Consider the following 23,272-nt stretch of genomic DNA (forward strand, 5'->3'; position numbering starts at 1 on the left):
CCTCCCTCTACCTCTCGCACACTGCCCCCACCTGAATCACACTGCCTACACCTGCCTCACACTGCTCCCACCTGCCTCACACTGCCCCCACCTGCCTCACGCTGCCTCCACCTCCCTCTACCACACGCACACTGCCTCCCCCTCCCTCACACAGCCTCCACCTTCCTCACACTACCTCCACCTCCCTCTACCTCTGGCACACTGCCCCCACCTGCCTCACACTGCCTACACCTGCCTCACACTGCTCCCACCTGCCTCACACTGCCCCCACCTGCCTCACACTGCCTCCACCTCCCTCACACAGCCTCCACCTTCTTCACACTGCCTCCACCTTACTCTACCTCTCGCACACTGCCCCCACCTGCCTCACACTGCCTCCACCTCCCTCACACAGCCTCCACCTTCTTCACACTGCCTCCACCTCACTCTACCTCTCGCACACTGCTCCCACCTGCCTCACACTGCCCCCACCTGCCTCACACTGCCTCCACCTCCCTCACACAGCCTCCACCTTCTTCACACTGCCTCCACCTCACTCTACCTCTCGCACACTGCTCCCACCTGCCTCACACTGCCCCCACCTGCCTCACACTGCCTCCACCTCCCTCACACAGCCTCCACCTTCTTCACACTGCCTCCACCTCACTCTACCTCTCGCACACTGCCCCCACCTCCTCACACAGCCTCCACCTGTCTTTTTTTTGGGTTATCCCAGGTTCTCTACACATATGCTGCTATGTATGATAATCTATGTAACTGTATTTGTGTATACCTGAACAAACTTACTTAATTACACCTCACTCACACTGCCTACACTTCCCTCACACTGCCTACACTTCCCTCACACTGCCTACACTTCCCTCACACTGCCTACACTTCCCTCACACTGCCTACACTTCCCTCACACTGCCTACACTTCCCTCACACTGCCTACACTTCCCTCACACTGCCTACATTTCCCTCACACTGCCTACACTTCCCTCACACTGCCTACACTTCCCTCACACTGCCTACACTTCCCTCACACTGCCTACATTTCCCTCACACTGCCTACACTTCCCTCACACTGCCTACATTTCCCTCACACTGCCTACACTTCCCTCACACTGCCTACACTTCCCTCACACTGCCTACACTTCCCTCACACTGCCTACATTTCCCTCACACTGCCTACACTTCCCCTCACACTGCCTACATTTCCCTCACACTGCCTACACTTCCCTCACACTGCCTACACTTCCCTCACACTGCCTACATTTCCCTTACACTGCCTACACTTCCCTCACACTGCCTACATTTCCCTCACACTGCCTACACTTCCCTCACACTGCCTACACTTCCCTCACACTGCCTACACTTCCCTCACACTGCCTACATTTCCCTTACACTGCCTACACTTCCCTCACACTGCCTACATTTCCCTCACACTGCCTACACTTCCCTCACACTGCCTACACTTCCCTCACACTGCCTACACTTCCCTCACACTGCCTACACTTCCCTCACACTGCCTACACTTCCCTCACACTGCCTACACTTCCCTCACACTGCCTACACTTCCCTCACACTGCCTACACTTTCCTCACACTGCCTACACTTTCCTCACACTGCCTACACTTCCCTCACACTGCCTACACTTTCCTCCACCTCTCGCACATTGCCTCCATCTCTCTCACGCTTCCTCCACCTGCCTCACACTGCCACCGTCTGCCTGACACTGCCTCCACTTGTCTCACACTGCCTTCACATGCCTCACACCGCCTCTGCATGCCTCACACTGCCTCCACTTGTCTCACACTGCCTTCACATGCCTCACACCGCCTCTACATGCCTCACACTGCCTCCACATGCCTCACACCGCCTCTACATGCCTCACACTGCTTCCATATGCGTCACACTGCCTCACACTGCCTCACAATCCCTCACACTGCCTCCACATGCCTCACACTCTCCACATGCCTCACACTCTCCACATGCCTCACACTCTCCACATGCCTCACACTCCCTCGCACTGCCGCGTACTGCCTCACACTCCCTCACACTGCGCCCACATGCCTCACACTCCCTCACACTGCCTCACACTTACGCACACTGCCTCCACATGCCTCAAACTCTCCACATCCTTCACACTGTCTCACACTCCTTCACACTGCCTCACACTGCCTCACACTCCCTCACACTGCCTCATACTGCCTCACACTGCCTCACACTGCCTCACACTGCCTCACACTGCCTCACACTGCCTCACACTGCCTCACACTGCCTCACACTGCCTCACACTGCCTCACACTCCCTCACACTGCCTCACACTGCCTCACACTGCCTCACACTGCCTCACACTGCCTCACACTGCCTCACACTCCCTCAAACTGCCTCACACTGCCTCACACTGCCTCACACTCCCTCACACTGCCTCACACTGCCTCACACTGCCTCACACTGCCTCACACTCCTCACATTGCCTCACACTGCCTCACACTGCCTCACACTGCCTCACACTGCCTCACACTCCCTCACACTGCCTCACACTGCCTCACACTGCCTCACACTGCCTCACACTGCCTCACACTCCCTCACACTGCCTCACACTGCCTCACACTCCCTCACACTGCCTCACACTGCCTCACACTGCCTCACACTGCCTCACACTGCCTCACACTGCCTCACACTGCCTCACACTGCCTCACACTGCCTCACACTGCCTCACACTGCCTCGGCCCTGTCACTGATCGTCTTCCTGCCAAAATCTTCATTATATATTTTTTTTTCAGTAGCTGACAGTCTCCTTCACAATATCAGTTAGATTCATTTTTTTATTTTCACAATAATATTTTTTTTTCAATATAAACAATTGTCGTCTCACCGGATAAGTGACTTTTCTGGAATTTTATTTTGTTCTTATTCTTGATTCTTTGAGAATTTTCTGAAATACGAAGAGAATGGAAACACAGGAATTAATCAGAATTTTCCAAACTTTCTGAACAAACTCCTGGAAGTGAAAATAAATTATTAATTAAGAGGAATTCCGAGAATATATTACCGTTTTAAACAGAGGCAACAGTTAACAGATGTTACCTTGGTAAGTACGACACAGAGGCAACAGTTAACAGATGTTACCTTGGTAAGTACGACACAGAGGCAACAGTTAACAGATGTTACCTTGGTAAGTACGACACAGAGGCAACAGTTAACAGATGTTACCTTGGTAAGTACGACACAGAGGCAACAGTTAACAGATGTTACCTTGGTAAGTACGACACAGAGGCAACAGTTAACAGATGTTACCTTGGTAAGTACTACACAGAGGCAACAGTTAACAGATGTTACCTTGGTAAGTACGACACAGAGGCAACAGTTAACAGATGTTACCTTGGTAAGTACGACACAGAGGCAACAGTTAACAGATGTTACCTTGGTAAGTACGACACATAGGCAACAGTTAACAGATGTTACCTTGGTAAGTACGACACAGAGGCAACAGTTAACAGATGTTACCTTGGTAAGTACGACACAGAGGCAACAGTTAACAGATGTTACCTTGGTAAGTACGACACAGAGGCAACAGTTAACAGATGTTACCTTGGTAAGTACGACACATAGGCAACAGTTAACAGATGTTACCTTGGTAAGTACGACACAGAGGCAACAGTTAACAGATGTTACCTTGGTAAGTACGACACAGAGGCAACAGTTAACAGATGTTACCTTGGTAAGTACGACACAGAGGCAACAGTTAACAGATGTTACCTTGGTAAGTACGACACAGAGGCAACAGTTAACAGATGTTACCTTGGTAAGTACGACACAGAGGCAATAGTTAACAGATGTTACCTTGGTAAGTACGACACAGAGGCAACAGTTAACAGATGTTACCTTAGTAAGTACGACACAGAGGCAACAGTTAACAGATGTTACCTTGGTAAGTACGACACAGAGGCAACAGTTAACAGATGTTATCTTGGTAAGTACTACACAGAGGCAACAGTTAACAGATGTTACCTTGGTAAGTACGACACAGAGGCAACAGTTAACAGATGTTACCTTGGTAAGTACGACACAGAGGCAACAGTTAACAGATGTTACCTTGGTAAGTACTACACAGAGGCAACAGTTAACAGATGTTACCTTGGTAAGTACTACACAGAGGCAACAGTTAACAGATGTTACCTTGGTAAGTACTCAACAGAGGCAACAGTTAACAGATGTTACCTTGGTAAGTACGACACAGAGGCAACAGTTAACAGATGTTACCTTGGTAAGTACTACACAGAGGCAACAGTTAACAGATGTTACCTTGGTAAGTACTACACAGAGGCAACAGTTAACAGATGTTACCTTGGTAAGTACTACACAGAGGCAACAGTTAACAGATGTTACCTTGGTAAGTACGACACAGAGGCAACAGTTAACAGATGTTACCTTGGTAAGTACGACACAGAGGCAACAGTTAACAGATGTTACCTTGGTAAGTACGACACAGAGGCAACAGTTAACAGATGTTACCTTGGTAAGTAAGACACAGAGGCAACAGTTAACAGATGTTACCTTGGTAAGTACGACACAGAGGCAACAGTTAACAGATGTTACCTTGGTAAGTACGACACATAGGCAACAGTTAACAGATGTTACCTTGATAAGTAAGGCACAGAGGCAACAGTTAACAGATGTTACCTTGGTAAGTACGACACAGAGGCAACAGTTAACAGATGTTACCTTGGTAAGTACGAAACAGAGGCAACAGTTAACAGATGTTACCTTGGTAAGTACTACACAGAGGCAACAGTTAACAGATGTTACCTTGGTAAGTACGACAGAGGCAACAGTTAACAGATGTTACCTTGGTAAGTACGACAGAGGCAACAGTTAACAGATGTTACCTTCGTAAGTACGACACAGAGGCAACAGTTAACAGATGTTACCTTGGTAAGTACGACGCATAGGCAACAGTTAACAGATGTTACCTTGGTAAGTACGACACAGAGGCAACAGTTAACAGATGTTACCTTGGTAAGTACGACACAGAGGCAACAGTTAACAGATGTTACCTTGGTAAGTACGACACAGAGGCAACAGTTAACAGATGTTACCTTGGTAATTAAGACACAGAGGCAACAGTTAACAGATGTTACCTTGGTAAGTACGACACAGAGGCAACAGTTAACAGATGTTACCTTGGTAAGTACGACACAGAGGCAACAGTTAACAGATGTTACCTTGGTAAGTACGACACAGAGGCAACAGTTAACAGATGTTACCTTGGTAATTAAGACACAGAGGCAACAGTTAACAGATGTTACCTTGGTAAGTACGACACAGAGGCAACAGTTAACAGATGTTACCTTGGTAAGTACGACACATAGGCAACAGTTAACAGATGTTACCTTGGTAAGTAAGACACAGAGGCAACAGTTAACAGATGTTACCTTGGTAAGTACGACACAGAGGCAACAGTTAACAGATGTTACCTTGGTAAGTACGACACAGAGGCAACAGTTAACAGATGTTACCTTGGTAAGTACGACACATAGGCAACAGTTAACAGATGTTACCTTGGTAAGTAAGACACAGAGGCATCAGTAGTTTCACCTGTGTGTCTTAGTTACCAACCTGTTGATATTTGGATCTTGTCCTCCACGTGTAGCATAGAAATGTATGTGTAGCATAGAAATGTATGTGTAGCATAGAAACGTATGTGTAGCATAGAAATGTATGTGTAGCATAGAAATGTATATGTAACATAGAAATGTATGTGTAGCATAGAAATGTATATGTAACATAGAAATGTATATGTAGCATAGAAATGTATATGTAACATAGAAATGTATGTGTAGCATAGAAATGTATGTGTAGCACAGAAATATATGTGTAGCATAGAAATGTATATGTAACATAGAAATGTATGTGTAGCACTGAAATATATGTGTAGCATAGAAATGTATATGTAACATAGAAATGTATGTGTAGCATAGAAATGTATATGTAACATAGAAATGTATGTGTAGCATAGAAATGTATGTGTAGCACAGAAATATATGTGTAGCATAGAAATGTATATGTAACATAGAAATGTATGTGTAGCACTGAAATATATGTGTAGCATAGAAATGTATATGTAACATAGAAATGTATGTGTAGCACTGAAATATATGTGTAGCATAGAAATGTATATGTAACATAGAAATGTATGTGTAGCATAGAAATGTATATGTAACATAGAAATGTATGTGTAACATAGAAATGTATGTGTAGCACAGAAATATATGTGTAGCATAGAAATATGTCTAGCCTAGAAATGTGTATAATGTATATAAGTGAAGAACCTTAGACTAGAAGGTCTAGGCATGAAAATATCCTTTGTCTTACTTGAATTAAACTAGAAAGTTGTTCTAATTAAAGCTGAACTTTTTTATTAAGTCATTATATTGATAAACGAGAGTCATGACAGTGTGACTCAGACATTGTCATAAGTAACATCAACGGATCCTCAAGGTTGATCAACCTTCACTTGTGGAGAGAGTGAGTTCCTTATTTCCTGCATCAATATTCTCAGAGTATCTATTTCCTGGATCAATATTCTCAGAGTATCTATTTCCAAGATCAATATTCTCAGAGTATCTATTTCCAAGATCAATATTCTCAGAGTATCTATTTCCTGGATCAATATTCTCAGAGTATCTATTTCCTGGATCAATATTCTCAAAGTATCTATTTCCCGGATCAATATTCTCAGAGTATCTATTTCCTGGATCAATATTCTCAGAGTATCTATTTCCCGGATCAATATTCTTAGAGTATCTATTTCCTGGATCAATATTCTCAGAGTATCTATTTCCTGGATCAATATTCTCAGAGTATCTATTTCCTGGATCAATATTCTCAAAGTATCTATTTCCCGGATCAATATTCTCAGAGTATCTATTTCCTGGATCAATATTCTCAGAGTATCTATTTCCCGGATCAATATTCTTAGAGTATCTATTTCCTGGATCAATAATCTCAGAGTATCTATTTCCTGGATCAATATTCTCAGAGTATCTATTTCCCGGATCAATATTCTCAGAGTATCTATTTCCTGGATCAATATTCTCAGAGTATCTATTTCCTGGATCAATATTCTCAGAGTATCTATTTCCTGGATCAATATTCTCAGAGTATCTAATTCCTGGATCAATATTCTCAGAGTATCTATTTCCCGGATAAATATTCTTAGAGTATCTATTTCCTGGATCAATATTCTCAGAGTATCTATTTCCTGGATCAATATTCTCAGAGTATCTATTTCCCGGATCAATATTCTCAGAGTATCTATTTCCTGGATCAATATTCTCAGAGTATCTATTTCCTGGATCAATATTCTCAGAGTATCTATTTCCTGGATCAGTATTCTCAGAGTATCTATTTCCTGGATCAATATTCTCAGAGTATCTATTTCCTGGATCAATATTCTCAGTCTACCTATTTCCTGGATCAATACTCTCAGTCTACCTATTTCCTGGAACAATACTCTCAGTGTACCTATTTCCTGGATCAATACTCTCAGTCTACCTATTTCCTGGATCAATACTCTCAGTGTACCTATTTCCTGGATCAATACTCTCAGTGTACCTATTTCCTGGAACAATACTCTCAGTGTACCTATTTCTTGGAACAAAACTCTCAGCGCACCTATTTCTTGGATCAATACTCTCAGTGTACCTATTTCCTGGAACAATACTCTCAGTGTACCTATTTCCTGGAACAATACTCTCAGCGTACCTATTTCCTGGAACAATACTCTCATTGTACCTATTTCATGGAACAATATTCTCAGTGTACCTATTTCTTGGAACAATACTCTCAGTGTACCTATTTCCTGGAACAATACTCTCAGCGTACCTATTTCCTGGAACAATACTCTCAGTGTACCTATTTCCTGGAACAAAACTCTCAGCGTACCTATTTTCTGGAACAATACTCTCAGTGTATTTGCTGGAAAAATATTCTCAGTGTACCTATTTCCTGGAACAATACACTCAGTGTACCTATTTCCTGGAACAATACGCTCAGTGTACCTATTCCTGGAACAATACTCTTAGTGTACCTATTTCTTGGAACAATACTCTCAGCGTACCTATTTCCTGGAACAATACTCTCATTGTACCTATTTCAAGGAACAATACTCTCAGTGTACCTATTTCCTGGAACAATACTCTCAGGGTACCTATTTCCTGGAACAATACTCTCAGTGTACCTATTTCCTGGAACAATACTCTCAGTGTACCTATTTCCTGGAACAATACTCTCAGTGTACCTATTTCCTGGAACAATACTCTCAGTGTACCTATTCATTGTAACAATACTCTCAGTGTACCTATTTCCTGGAACAATACTCTCAGTGTACCTATTTCCAGGAACAATACTCTCAGTGTACCTATTTCCTGGAACAAAACTCTCAGTGTACCTATTTCCTGGAACAATACTCTCAGTGTACCTATTTCCTGGAACAATACTCTCAGTGTACCTATTTCCTGGAACAATACTCTCAGTGTACCTATTTCCTGGAACAATACTCTCACTGTACCTATTTCCTGGAACAATACTCTCAATGTACCTATTTCCTGGAACAATACTCTCAGTGTACCTATTTCCTGGAACAATACTCTCAGTGTACCTATTTCCTGGAACAATACTCTCAGTGTACCTATTTCCTGGAACAATACTCTCAGTGTACCTATTTCCTGGAACAATACTCTCAGTGTACCTATTTCCTGGAACAATACTCTCAGTGTACCTATTTCCTGGAACAATACTCTCAGTGTACCTATTTCCTGGAACAATACTCTCAGTGTACCTATTTCCTGGAACAATACTCTCAGTGTACCTATTTCCTGGAGCAATACTCTCAGTGTACCTATTTCCTGGAACAATACTCTCAGTGTACCTATTTCCTGGAACAATACTCTCAGTGTACCTATTTCCTGGAACAATACTCTCAGTGTACCTATTTCCTGGAACAATACTCTCAGTGTACCTATTTCCTGGAACAATACTCTCAGTGTACCTATTTCCTGGAACAATACTCTCAGTGTACCTATTTCCTGGAACAATACTCTCAGTGTACCTATTTCCTGGAACAATACTCTCAGTGTACCTATTTCCTGGAACAATACTCTCAGTGTACCTATTTCCTGGAACAATACTCTCAGTGTACCTATTTCCTGGAACAATACTCTCAGTGTACCTATTTCCTGGAACAATACTCTCAGTGTACCTATTTCCTGGAACAATACTCTCAGTGTACCTATTTCCTGGAACAATACTCTCAGTGTACCTATATATAAGAAGCAACATAAAACAATCTTTCTAGCTGTCGTCACTGCAAAAGTACACCTATTATATAGACAAGACTGTTGAATCATACACCTATTATATAGACAAGACTGCTGAATCATACACCTATTATATAGACAAGACTGTTGAATCATACACCTATTGTATAGAAATACTGTTGAATCATACACCTATTATATAGAAAGACTGTTGAATCATACACCTATTACATAGAAAGACTGTTGAATCATAAGCCTATTATATAGAAAGACTGTTGAATCATGCGCCTATTATAAAGAAAGACTGTTGAATCATACACCTATTATATAGAAAGACTGTTGAATCATACACCTATTATATAGAAAGACTGTTGAATCATACACCTATTACATAGAAAGACTGTTGAATCATACGCCTATTATAAAGAAAGACTGTTGAATCATACACCTATTACATAGAAAGACTGTTGAATCATACACCTATTATACAGATACCTTCATAACTACTACTGACGGTCACTTGGGTATGGTCTACTTCCACTGTTGTCACCACTACCTTCATAACTACTACTGACGGTCACTCGGGCATGGTCTACTTCCACTGTTGTCACCACTACCTTCATAACTACTACTGACGGTCACTCGGGTATGGTCTACTTCCACTGTTGTCACCACTACCTTCATAACTACTACTGACGGTCACTCGGGCATGGTCTACTTCCACTGTTGTCACCACTACCTTCATAACTACTACTGACGGTCACTCGGGTATGATCTACTTCCACTGTTGTCACCACTTCCTTCATAACTACTACTAACGGTCACTCGGGTATGGTCTACTTCCACTGCTGTCACCTCTACCTTCATAACTACTACTGACGGTCACTCGGGTATGGTCTACTTCCACTGTTGTCACCTCTACCTTCATAACTACTACTGACGGTCACTCGGGTATGGTCTACTTCCACTGCTGTCACCTCTACCTTCATAACTACTACTGACGGTCACTAGTGTATGGTCTACTTCCACTGTTGTCACTACTACCTTCATAACTACTACTGACGGTCACTCGTGTATGGTCTACTTCCACTGTTGTCACCACTACCTTCATAACTACTACTGACGGTCACTCGGGTATGATCTACTTCCACTGTTGTCACCACAACCTTCATGACTACTACTGACTGTCACTCGGGTATGACCCACTTAGACTGTTGTCACCACTACCTTCATAACTCCTAGTGATGGTCACACGGGTATGGTCTACTTCCACTGTTGTCACCACTACCTTCATAACTACTACTGACGGCCACTCGGGTATGGTCTACTTCCACTGTTGTCACCACAACCTTCATGACTACTACTGACTGTCACTCGGGTATGACCCACTTAGACTGTTGTCACCACTACCTTCATAACTCCTAGTGATGGTCACACGGGTATGGTCTACTTCCACTGTTGTCACCACTACCTTCATAACTACTACTGACGGTCACTCGGGAATGACTTACTTAGACTGTTGTCACCACTACCTTCATAACTACTACTGACGGTCACTCGTGTATGGTCTACTTCCACTGTTGTCACCACTACCTTCATAACTACTACTGACGGTCACTCGGGTATGATCTACTTCCACTGTTGTCACAACTACCTACATAACTACTACTGACGATCCCTAGGGTATTGTCTACTTCCACTGTTGTCACCACTACCTTCATAAATACTACTGACGGTCACTCGTGAATGGTCTACTTCCACTGTTGTCACCACTACCTTCATAGCTACTACTGACGGTCACTCGTGTATGGTCTACTTCCACTGTTGTCACCACTACCTTCATAACTACTACTGACGGTCACTCGGGTATGATCTACTTTCACTGTTGTCACCACTACCTTCATAATTACTACTGACGGTCACTCGGGTATGATCTACTTCCACTGTTGTCACCACTACCTTCATAATTACTACTGACGGTCACTCGGGTATGATCTACTTCCACTGTTGTCGCCACAACCTTCATGACTACTACTGACGGTCACTCGGGTATGATCTACTTCCACTGTTGTCACCACTACCTTCATAACTACTGCTGACGGTCTCTCGGGTATGGTCTACTTCCACTGTTGTCACCTATGCCTTCATAACTACTACTGACGGTCACTCGGGTATGACCTACTTAGACTGTTGTCACCACTACCTTCTTAACTACTACTGACGGTCACTCGGGTATGGTCTACTTCCACTGTTGTCACCTCTACCTTCATAACTACTACTGACGGTCACTCGGGTATGACCTACTTCCACTGTTGTCACAACGACCTTCATAACTACTATTGACGGTCACTCGGGAATGATCTACTTCCACTGTTGTCACCACTACCTTCATAACTACTACTGACGGTCACTCGGGTATGATCTACTTCCACTGTTGTCACCACTACCTTCATAACTACTTCTGACGGTCACTCGGGTATGATCTACTTCCACTGTTGTCACCACTACCTTCATAGCTACTACTGACGGTCACTCGGGTATGATCTGCTTCCACTGTTGTCACCACTACCTTCATAATTACTACTGACGGTCACTCGGGTATTGTCTACTTCCACTGTTGTCACCACTACCTTCATAACTACTACTGACGGTCACTCGGGTATGGTCTACTTCCACTGTTGTCACCACAACCTTCTTGACTACTACTGACGGTCACTCGGGTATGATCTACTTCCACTGTTGTCACCACTACCTTCATAACTACTACTGACGGTTACTCGGGTATGACCTACTTAGACTGTTGTCACCACTACCTTCTTAACTCCTACTGACGGTCACTCCGGTATTGTCTACTTCCACTGTTGTCAACACTACCTTCATAACTACTACTGACGGTCATCGTGTATGGTCTACTTCCACTATTGTAACCACTACCTTCATAACTACTACTAACGGTCACTCGGGTATGACCTACTTAGACTGTTCTCACCACTACCTTCATAACTCCTACTGACGGTCACTCGTGTATGGTCTACTTCCACTGTTGTCACCACTACCTTCATAACTACTACTGACGGTCACTCGGGTATGATCTACTTCCACTGTTGTCACCACTACCTTCATAACTACTACTGACGATCCCTCGGGTATTGTCTACTTCCACTGTTGTCACCACTACCTTCATAACTACTACTGACGGTCACTAGTGTATGGTCTACTTCCACTGTTGTCACTACTACCTTCATAACTACTACTGACGGTCACTCGTGTATTGTCTACTTCCACTGTTGTCACCACTACCTTCATAACTACTACTGACGGTCACTCGTGTATTGTCTACTTCCACTGTTGTCACCACTACCTTCATAACTACTACTGACGGTCACTCGGGTATGATCTATTTCCACTGTATCACCACTGCCTCCATAACTACTACTGACGGTCGCTCGTGTATGGTCTACTTCCACTGCTGTCACCAGTGCCTTCATGACTACTACTGACGGTCACTCGGGTATGACCTACTTAGACTGTTGTCACCACTACCTTCATAACTCCTAGTGACGGTCACTTTGGGTATGGTCTACTTCCACTGTTGTCACCACTACCTTCATAACTACTACTGACGGTCACTCGGTAATGACTTACTTAGACTGTTGTCAGCACTACCTTCATAACTACTACTGACGGTCACTCGTGTATGGTCTACTTCCACTGTTGTCACCACTACCTTCATAACTACTACTGACGGTCACTCGGTAATGACTTACTTAGACTGTTGTCACCACTACCTTCATAACTCCTAGTGACGGTCACTCGGGTATGGTCTACTTAGACTGTTGTCACCACTACCTTCATAACTCCTAGTGACGGTCACTCGGGTATGGTCTACTTCCACTGTTGTCACTACTACCTTCATAACTACTACTGTCGGTCACTCGAGTATGGTCTACTTCCACTGTTGTCACCACTACCTTCATAACTATTACTGACGGTCACTCGGGTATGACCTACTTCCACTGTAGTCACCACTACCTTCATAACTACTACTGACGGGCCCTCGGGTATGATCTACTTCCACTGTTGTCACAACTACCTTCATAACTCCTAGTGACGGTCACTCTTGTATGGTCTACTTCCACTGTTGTCACCACTACCTTCATAACTACTACTGACGGTCACTCGGGAATGACCTACTTAGACTGTTGTCACCACTACATTCATAACTACTACTGACGGTCACTCGTGGATGGTCTACTTCCACTGATGTCACCACTACCTTCATAACTACTACTGACGTTCACTCGGGAATGATCTACTTCCACTGTTGTCACCACTACCTTCATAACTACTACTGACGGTCACTCGTGTATGGTCTACTTCCACTGTTGTCACCACTACCTTCATAACTACTACTGACGATCACTCGGGTATGATCTACTGTCACTGTTGTCACCACTACCTTCATAACTACTACTTACGATCCCTCGGGTATGGTCTACTTCCACTGTTGTCACCACTACCTTCATAACTACTACTGACGATCACTCGGGTATGATCTACTTTCACTGTTGTCACCACTACCTTCGTAATTACTACTGACGGTCACTCGGGTATGATGTACTTCCACTGTTGTCACCACTACCTTCGTAACTACTACTGACGGTCACTCTGGTATGATTTACTTCCACTGTTGTCACCACTACCTTCATAACTACTACTGACGGTCACTCGGGTATGGTCTACATCCACTGTCGTCACCACTACCTTCATAACTACTACTGACGGTCACTCGGGCATGGTCTACTTCCACTGTTGTCACCACTACCTTCATAACTACTACTGACGGTCACTCGGGTATGACCTACTTAGACTGTTGTCACCACTACCTTCATAACTCCTAGTGATGGTCACTCGGGTATGGTCTACTTCCACTGTTGTCACTACTACCTTCATAACTACTACTGTCGGTCACTCGGGTATGGTCTACTTCCACTGTTGTCACCACTACCTTCATAACTACTACTGACGGTCACTCGGGTATGACTTACTTCCACTGTAGTCACCACTACCTTCATAACTACTAATGACGGGCCCTCGGGTATGATCTACTTCCACTGTTGTCACCACTACCTTCATAACTATTACTGACGGTCACTTGGGTACTATCTACTTTCACTGTTGTCACCACTACCTTCATAATTACTATTGACTGTCACTCGGGTATGATCTACTTCCACTGTTTTCACCACTACCTTCATAACTACTACTGACGGTCACTCGGGTATGGTCTACTTCCACTGTTGTCACCACTACCTTCAGAACTACTACTGACGGTCACTCGGGTATATTCTACTTCCACTGTCCTCACCAGTACCTTCATAACTACTACTGACGGTCACTCGGGCATGGTCTACTTCCACTGTTGTCACCACTACCTTCATAACTAATACTGACGGTCACTCGGGTATGGTCTACTTCCACTGTTGTCACCACAACCTTCATGACTACTACTGACGGTCACTCGGGTATGATCTACTTCCACTGTTGTCACCACTACCTTCATAACTACTGCTGACAGTCACTCAGGTATGGTCTACTTCCACTGTTGTCACCTCTACCTTCATATCTACTACTGACGGTCACTCGGGTATGACCTACTTAGACTGTTGTCACCACTACCTTCTTAACTCCTACTGACCGTCACTCGGGTATGATCTACTTCCACTGTTGTCACCACTACCTTCATAACTACTGCTGACAGTCACTCGGGTATGGTCTACTTCCACTGTTGTCACCACTAGCTTCATAACTACTACTGACGGTCACTCATGTATGGTCTACTTCCAATGTTGTCACCACTACCTTCATAACTACTACTGACGGTCACTCGGGTATGACCTTCTTAGACTGTTGTCACCTCTACCTTCATAACACCTAGTGACGGTCACTCGGGTATGGTCTACTTCCACTGCTGTCACCACTACCTTCAAAACTACTACTGACGGTCACTCGGGAATGACGTACTTAGACTGTTGTCACAACTACCTTCATAACTACTACTGACGGTCACTCGTGTATGGTCTACTTCCACTGTTGTCACCACTACATTCATAACTACTACTGACGGTCTCTCGGGTATGATCTACTTCCACTGTTGTCACCAATACCTTCATAACTACTACTGACGGTCTCTCGGGTATGATCTACTTCCACTGTTGTCATCACTACCTTCATAACTACTACTGACGATCCCTCGGGTATGGTCTACTTCCACTGTTGTCACCACTACCTTCATACCTACTACTGACGGTCACTAGTGTATGGTTAACTTCCACTGCTGTCACTACTACCTTCATAACTACTACTGACGGTCACTCGTGTATGGTCTACTTCCACTGTTGTCACCACTACCTTCATAACTACTACTGACGGTCACTCGGGTATGATCTACTTCCACTGTTTCACCACTGCCTCCATAACTACTACTGACGGTCACTCGTGTACGGTATACTTCCACTGTTGTCACCACTACCTTCATAACTACTACTGAGGTCACTCGGGTATGGTTTACTTCCACTGTTGTCACCACAACCTCCATGACTACTACTGACGGTCACTCGGGAATGACCTACTTAGACTGTTGTCACCACTACCTTCATAACTCCTAGTGACGGTCACTCGGGTATGGTCTACTTCCACTGTTGTCACCACTACCTTCATAACTACTCCTGACGGTCACTCTGGAATGACTTACTTAGACTGTTGTCACCACTACCTTCATAACTCCTACTGATGGTCACTCGTGTATGGTCTACTTCCACTGTTGTCACCACTACCTTCTTAACTACTACTGACGGTCACTCGGGTATGATCTACTTCCACTGTTGACACCACTAACTTCATAACTAGTACTGACGATCCCTCGGGTATGGTCTACTTCCACTGTTGTCACTACTACCTTCATAACTACTACTGACGGTCACTCGTGTATGGTCTACTTCCACTGTTGTCACCACTACCTTCATAACAACTACTGACGTTCACTCGGGTATGACCTACTTCCACTGTTTCACCACTACCTCCATAACTACTACTGACGGTCACTCGTGTACGGTCTACTTGCACTGTTGTCACCACTACCTTCATAACTACTACTGACGGTCACTCGGGTATGACCTACTTAGACTGTTGTCACCACTACCTTCATAGCTCCTAGTGACGGTCACTCGGGTATTTTCTACTTCCACTGTTGTGACCACTACCTTCATAACTACTACTGACGGTCACTCGGGTATGATCTACTTCCACTGTTGTCACCACTACCTTCATAACTACTACTGACGATCCCTCGGGTATGGTCTACTTCCACTGTTGTCACCACTACCTTCATAACTACTACTTACTGTCACTCGGGTATGATCTACTTTCACTGTTGTCACCACTACCTTCATAACTACTACTGACTGTCACTCGGGTATGGTCTACTTCCAATGGCAGAAATCGTACACCAAATCCAGTCATTCCTGGAGTGGAACCACAGTCGATGGCCTCCACTCCAAACCAACAGATACACATACTAATGCCGGAAAAAAAATCCCCCCCCCCAGTATCAACAATACCACCAGTCCGATGACATTCTTCTTTGCAAATATACAGGGTCTAAAGCCAGCAACAAACAACAAAATATCTTTCATCCGTGGACTGCTTGCAGAGGCAAAGGCAATGTTCGCGGCTTTTACTGAGACCCACAAAAAGGATCACTTGGACAACGAAATATGTATCCCAGGTTACAACCTATACAGATGTGACAGAGTGAACAGGCAAAAGGGATGGGGAGGGGGGGGTTGGCCTTTACATTGCAGAGTCACTTGTTTGCACAGAACTGCTTAATGTCTCAAATGATGTAGTGGAAGTTTTAGCAGTAAAGATCGAGAACCAAAACCTAGTCATTGTGGTAGTCTACAAGCCTCCGGATGCAACATCCCAGCAATTCCAGGATCAGCTGTTAAAAATTGACCACTGTCTGGAAAATCTTCCAGCTCCTGCACCCAATGTCTTGCTCCTGGGGGATTTCAACTCAAGGCACCTAAAATGGAGGAATATAGCAAATAATATTGTTGCAGTAATAACACCAGGAGGCAGCTCTGATGAAAACTCACACTCACACGAGCTTTTAAATCTCTGCACAAAATTCAATTTAAACCAGCAAATGATAGAGCCTACTAGACTGGAGAATACACTAGACCTCATCTTCACTAACAATGATGATCTGATAAGAAATGTCACCATATCAAAAACAATATACTCAGATCACAACATAATTGAGGTTCAGACATATATGCGCGGAGGCCCAGACCGACATAATGAGATTAGTCACGAGGGAGCATTCACCAAATTCAACTTCAATAACAAAAACATAAAGTGGGACCAAGTAAACCAAGTCCTAACCGATATAAGCTGGGAAGATATATTAAGCAACGCAGACCCCAACTTATGCCTAGAACAGATTAACTTGGTGGCACTCGATGTATGCACAAGGCTTATTCCTCTAAGAAAAAGGAGGAGTAGATGTAAAATAGAAAGAGACAGGCGCGCCCTTTGCAGGCGACGGAAAAGAATAACAGAGCGGCTAAAAGAGGTCAATATATCTGAAATGCGTAGGGAGACACTGGTCAGAGAAATAACAAGCATCCAACTTAAGCTAAAGGAATCTTATAGGAGTCAGGAATCGCGGGAAGAACTAAAAGCCATAAATGAAATCGAAAGAAACCCAAAGTTGAGAACAACGTCCAGTATTGGGCCCCTACTTAAACAAGATGGGTCCTACACACATGACAGCAAGTGAATGAGTGCGCTGCTCAAGTCCCAATATGACTCAGTTTTTAGCAAGCCGCTAATCAGACTGAGAGTCGAAGATCAAAATTATTTTTTTTATGGGAAAGCCACAGAATTTGGCTAACAAAAGCCTATCCGATGTTATCCTGACGCCAAATGACTTCGAACAAGCGATAAATGACATGCCCATGCACTCTGCCCCAGGACCAGACTCATGGAACTCCGTGTTCATCAAGAACTGCAAGAAGCTCCTATCACGAGCCTTTACCATCCTGTGGATAGGGAGCATGGACACGGGGGTCGTCCCACAGTTACTAAAAACAACAGACATAGCCCCACTCCACAAATGGGGCAGTAAAGCACTAACATCCCATATCATAAAAATCTTTGAAACGGTCCCAAGAAGCAATATCACCACCCATCTGGAAACCCATCAGTTACACAACCCAGGGCAACATGGGTTTAGAACAGGTCGCTCCTGTCTGTCTCAACTATTGGATCACTACGACAAGGTTCTAGATGCACTAGAAGACAAAAAGAATGCAGATGTAATATATACAGACTTTGCAAAAGCCTTCGACAAGTGTGACCATGGCGTAATAACCCACAAAATGCGTGCTAAAGGAATAACAGGAAAAGTTGGTAGATGGATCTATAATTTCCTCACTAACAGAACACAGAGAGTAGTAGTCAACAGAGTAAAGTCCGAGGCAGCTACGGTGAAAAGCTCTGTTCCACAAGGCACAGTACTCGCTCCCATCTTGTTCCTCATCTTCATATCTGACATAGACAAGGATGTTAGCCACAGCACCGTGTCTTCCTTTGCAGATGACACCCGAATCTGCATGACAGTGTCTTCCATTGCAGACACTGCAAGGCTCCAGGCGGACATCAACCAAATCTTTCAGTGGGCTGCAGAAAACAATATGAAGTTCTACGATGAGAAATTTCAATTACTCAGATATGGTAAACACGAGGAAATTAAATCTTCATCAGAGTACAAAACAAATTCTGGCCACAAAATAGAGCGAAACACCAACGTCAAAGACCTGGGAGTGATCATGTCGGAGGATCTCACCTTCAAGGACCATAACATTGTATCAATCGCATCTGCTAGAAAAATGACAGGATGGATAATGAGAACCTTCAAAACTAGGGAGGCCAAGCCCATGATGACACTCTTCAGGTCACTTGTTCTATCTAGGCTGGAATATTGCTGCACACTAACAGCACCTTTCAAGGCAGGTGAAATTGCTGACCTAGAAAATGTACAGAGAACCTTCACCGCACGCATAACGGAGATAAAACACCTTAATTACTGGGAGCGCTTGAGGTACCTAAACCTGTATTCCCTGGAACGCAGGCGGGAGAGATACATGATTATATACACCTGGAAAATCCTAGAGGGACTAGTACCGAACTTGCACACGATAATCACTCACTACGAAAGCAAAAGACTTGGCAGACGATGCAACATCCCCCCAATGAAAAGTAGGGGTGTCACTAGCACGTTAAGAGACCATACAATAAGTGTCAGGGGCCCGAGACTGTTCAACTGCCTCCCAGCATACATGAGGGGGATTACCAACAGACCCCTGGCAGTCTTCGAGCTGGCACTGGAGAAGCACCTAAAGTCGGTTCCTGACCAGCCGGGCTGTGGCTCATACGTTGGTTTGCGTGCAGCCAGCAGTAGCCTGGTTGATCAGGCTCTGATTCACCAGGAGGCCTTGTCACAGACCGGGCCGCGGGGGCGTTGACCCCCGGAACTCTCTCCAGGTAAACTCCAGGTAAACTACCTTCATAACTACTACTGACGGTCCCTCTGGCATGATCTACTTCCACTGTCACCACTACCTTCATAACTACTACTGACGGTCACTCGGGTATGGTCTACTTCCACTGTTGTCACCACTACCTTCATAACTACTACTGAACATTAAAATGGTTTAAAATACCGACAGGTTGTTAGGTAAGACACATATGCAACAGTTAGGTATCTTTATTTCGAAACGTTTCGCCTACACAGTAGGCTTCTTCAGTCGAGTACAGAAAAGTTGATAGAAGCAGAAGAGACTTGAAGACGATGTAATCAGTCCATCACCCCTAAAGTTTTGAGGTGGTCAGTCCCTCAGTCTGGAGAAGAGCATTGTTCCATAGTCGGAAACAATATGGAGTTGAAGTGACAGGATGGAGCCTTATATAGCGCCAGGAGGTGAGACGTAGGTCACTAGTAGAACGCAGATGTTGGGAGGTCAGGTCCCTCTCAAATCCAGCCGTTCTCACTAGTATCTTGGTACAGACCTGAAATCAACTTCTACAACCTCTACTAGTGAGAACGGCTGGATTTGAGAGGGACCTGACCTCCCAACATCTGCGTTCTACTAGTGACCTACGTCTCACCTCCTGGCGCTATACAAGGCTCCATCCTGTCACTTCAACTCCATATTGTTTCCGACTATGGAACAATGCTCTTCTCCAGACCGAGGGACTGACCACCTCAAAACTTTAAGGGTGATGGACTGATTACATCGTCTTCAAGTATCTTCTGCTTCTATCAACTTTTCTGTACTCGACTGAAGAAGCCTACTGTGTAGGCGAAAAGTTTCGAAATAAAGATACCTAACTGTTGCATATGTGTCTTACCTAATAACTACTACTGACGGTCACTCGGGTATGACCTACTTAGACTGTTGCCACCACTACCTTCATAACTACTACTGACGGTCACTCGGGTATGACCTACTTAGACTGTTGTCACTACTACCTTCATAGCTACTACTGACGGTCACTCGGGTATGGTCTACTTCCACTGTTGTCACCACTACCTTCATAACTACTACTGACGGTCACTCGGGTATGATCTACTTCCACTGTTGTCACCACTACCTTCATAACTACTACTGACGGTCACTCGGGTATGATCTACTTCCACTGTTGTCACCACTACCTTCATAACTACTATTGACGGGCCCTCGGGTATGATCTACTTCCACTGTTGTCACCACTACCTTCATAACTACTACTGACGGTCACTCGGGTATGATCTACTTCCACTGTTGTCACCACTACCTTCATAACTACTACTGACGGGCCCTCGGGTATGATCTACTTCCACTGTTGTCACAACTACCTTCATAACTACTACTGACGGTCACTCGGGTATGACCTACTTAGACTGTTGCCACCACTACCTTCATAACTACTACTGACGGTCACTCGGGTATGACCTACTTAGACTGTTGTCACCACTACCTTCATAACTACTACTGACGGTCACTCGGGTATGATCTACTTCCACTGTTGTCACCACTACCTTCATAACTACTACTGACGGTCACTCGGGTATGATCTACTTCCACTGTTGTCACCACTACCTTCATAACTACTACTGACGGGCCCTCGGGTATGATCTACTTCCACTGTTGTCACCACTACCTTCATAACTACTACTGACGGTCACTCGGGTATGATCTACTTCCACTGTTGTCACCACTACCTTCATAACTACTACTGACGGTCGCTCGGGTATGATCTACTTCCACTGTTGTCACCACTACCTTCATAACTACTACTGACGGGCCCTCGGGTATGATCTACTTCCACTGTTGTAACCACTACCTTCATAACTACTACTGACGGTCACTCGGGTATGATCTACTTCCACTGTTGTCACCACTACCTTCATAACTACTACTGACGGGCCCTCGGGTATGATCTACTTCCACTGTTGTCACCACTACCTTCATAACTACTACTGACGGTCACTCGGGTATGACCTACTTAGACTGTTGTCACCACTACCTTCATAACTACTACTGACGGTCACTCGGGTATGATCTACTTCCACTGGAGAACCCACTGGAGAACCCACTGGAGAACCCCGTCTACCAGTGACAGTGTCTTCGTCTATTATACGTCCCTCAACTAACTCTGGTATATAAGCGTTAATCTTCATAACCATAACTTTTAAAGGGATTGACCGGTAAGCCAGAAAACAGGCTCCGTCAGATGACCAAAAGCTCCAGCGGCAAGACATCATATGACTGGGATTCGCGTCAGGAGACACTTATCCTCTCTCCTGACAAATATTTCCGAATCCCTAAACTGCCTGTGCTTGAGACTCTGCACGACTTCGGTGTTCTTAACCAACTCTGAGGCTGAGGGATTGTTTACCTCATCTTTGTATAGTTCTACTGTGAAATTAAGACACATGTGCAACATCTGGGTATCTTTATTGTAGACGTTTCGCCATCCAGTGGCTTTATCAATACAAATTCTAGGACATAACTTGAAGACAGTAGAACTATGTACAGAAGATGAGGTAATCAGTCCCTCAACCTAGGAGTAGGTGCGAAGAGCACCATAGTCGTGGTGCTCTTCGCACCTACTCATAGGTTGAGGGACTGATTACCTCATCTTCTGTACATAGTTCTACTGTCTTCAAGTTATGTCCTAGAATTTGTATTGATAAAGCCACTGGATGGCGGAACGTCTACAATAAAGATACTGAGATGTTGCACATGTGTCTTATTCCTCATGCTGTCGGTACTGTATACCACACATGTGCCCATACGATGAATTTAATAAAGTAACCCTGAAGGAAAACGTAAAAATAATCTTGGGTATATCAGAGTTTAGCATCGTGAATAATATTAGGAGAGAAGTAAATAATGATGGTGTATGTCATAGGAATGAAGTTAGGAATCTGAGTAGATCTATAACTCACTTTGATAACAAGCACCTTGGTTAACATATTTTCAGAGCAACTTGCAAACTAAACAGACTGACTGATGGTATAGTAGCCACGCTGTGTTGGCTACCAGTGCTGCTGGAAGTTTGGAACACTAAACTAAATATGTAATCAGCCTGACAGTCACTCTCATCAACGCTATGTGTTTGATTGTCGTTTTATTGAGGAATATAGGTATAAATAGTTTAATAAACTAAATGATATGTTTAGATATCTTATTAAAATTAGACCAGCCGTATTAATACCTGTGGAAAATTTTCCACAATACCCTAAATTTGTTTGCAAAAGATAAGCCATAAATTATAGATATATATCCGCTTGTAAACCCTTCTGGGCACTAGTTACTGGGTCTTTACTGTATCTGAATAAAAGATATCTC

At 44.2% G+C, this 23,272-nt stretch overlaps 1 protein-coding gene across 1 annotated transcript in view; it reads left to right on the top strand.

Moving 5' to 3' along the window:
• Positions 1-23,272, top strand: part of LOC128694588 (apolipoprotein D) — a 137,791-nt gene that overhangs the window by 40,678 nt on the left and 73,841 nt on the right. The window lies entirely within an intron of this gene.

Source organism: Cherax quadricarinatus, unplaced genomic scaffold (genome assembly GCF_038502225.1).
Source record: "Cherax quadricarinatus isolate ZL_2023a unplaced genomic scaffold, ASM3850222v1 Contig76, whole genome shotgun sequence".
Lineage (NCBI taxonomy): Eukaryota > Metazoa > Arthropoda > Malacostraca > Decapoda > Parastacidae > Cherax > Cherax quadricarinatus.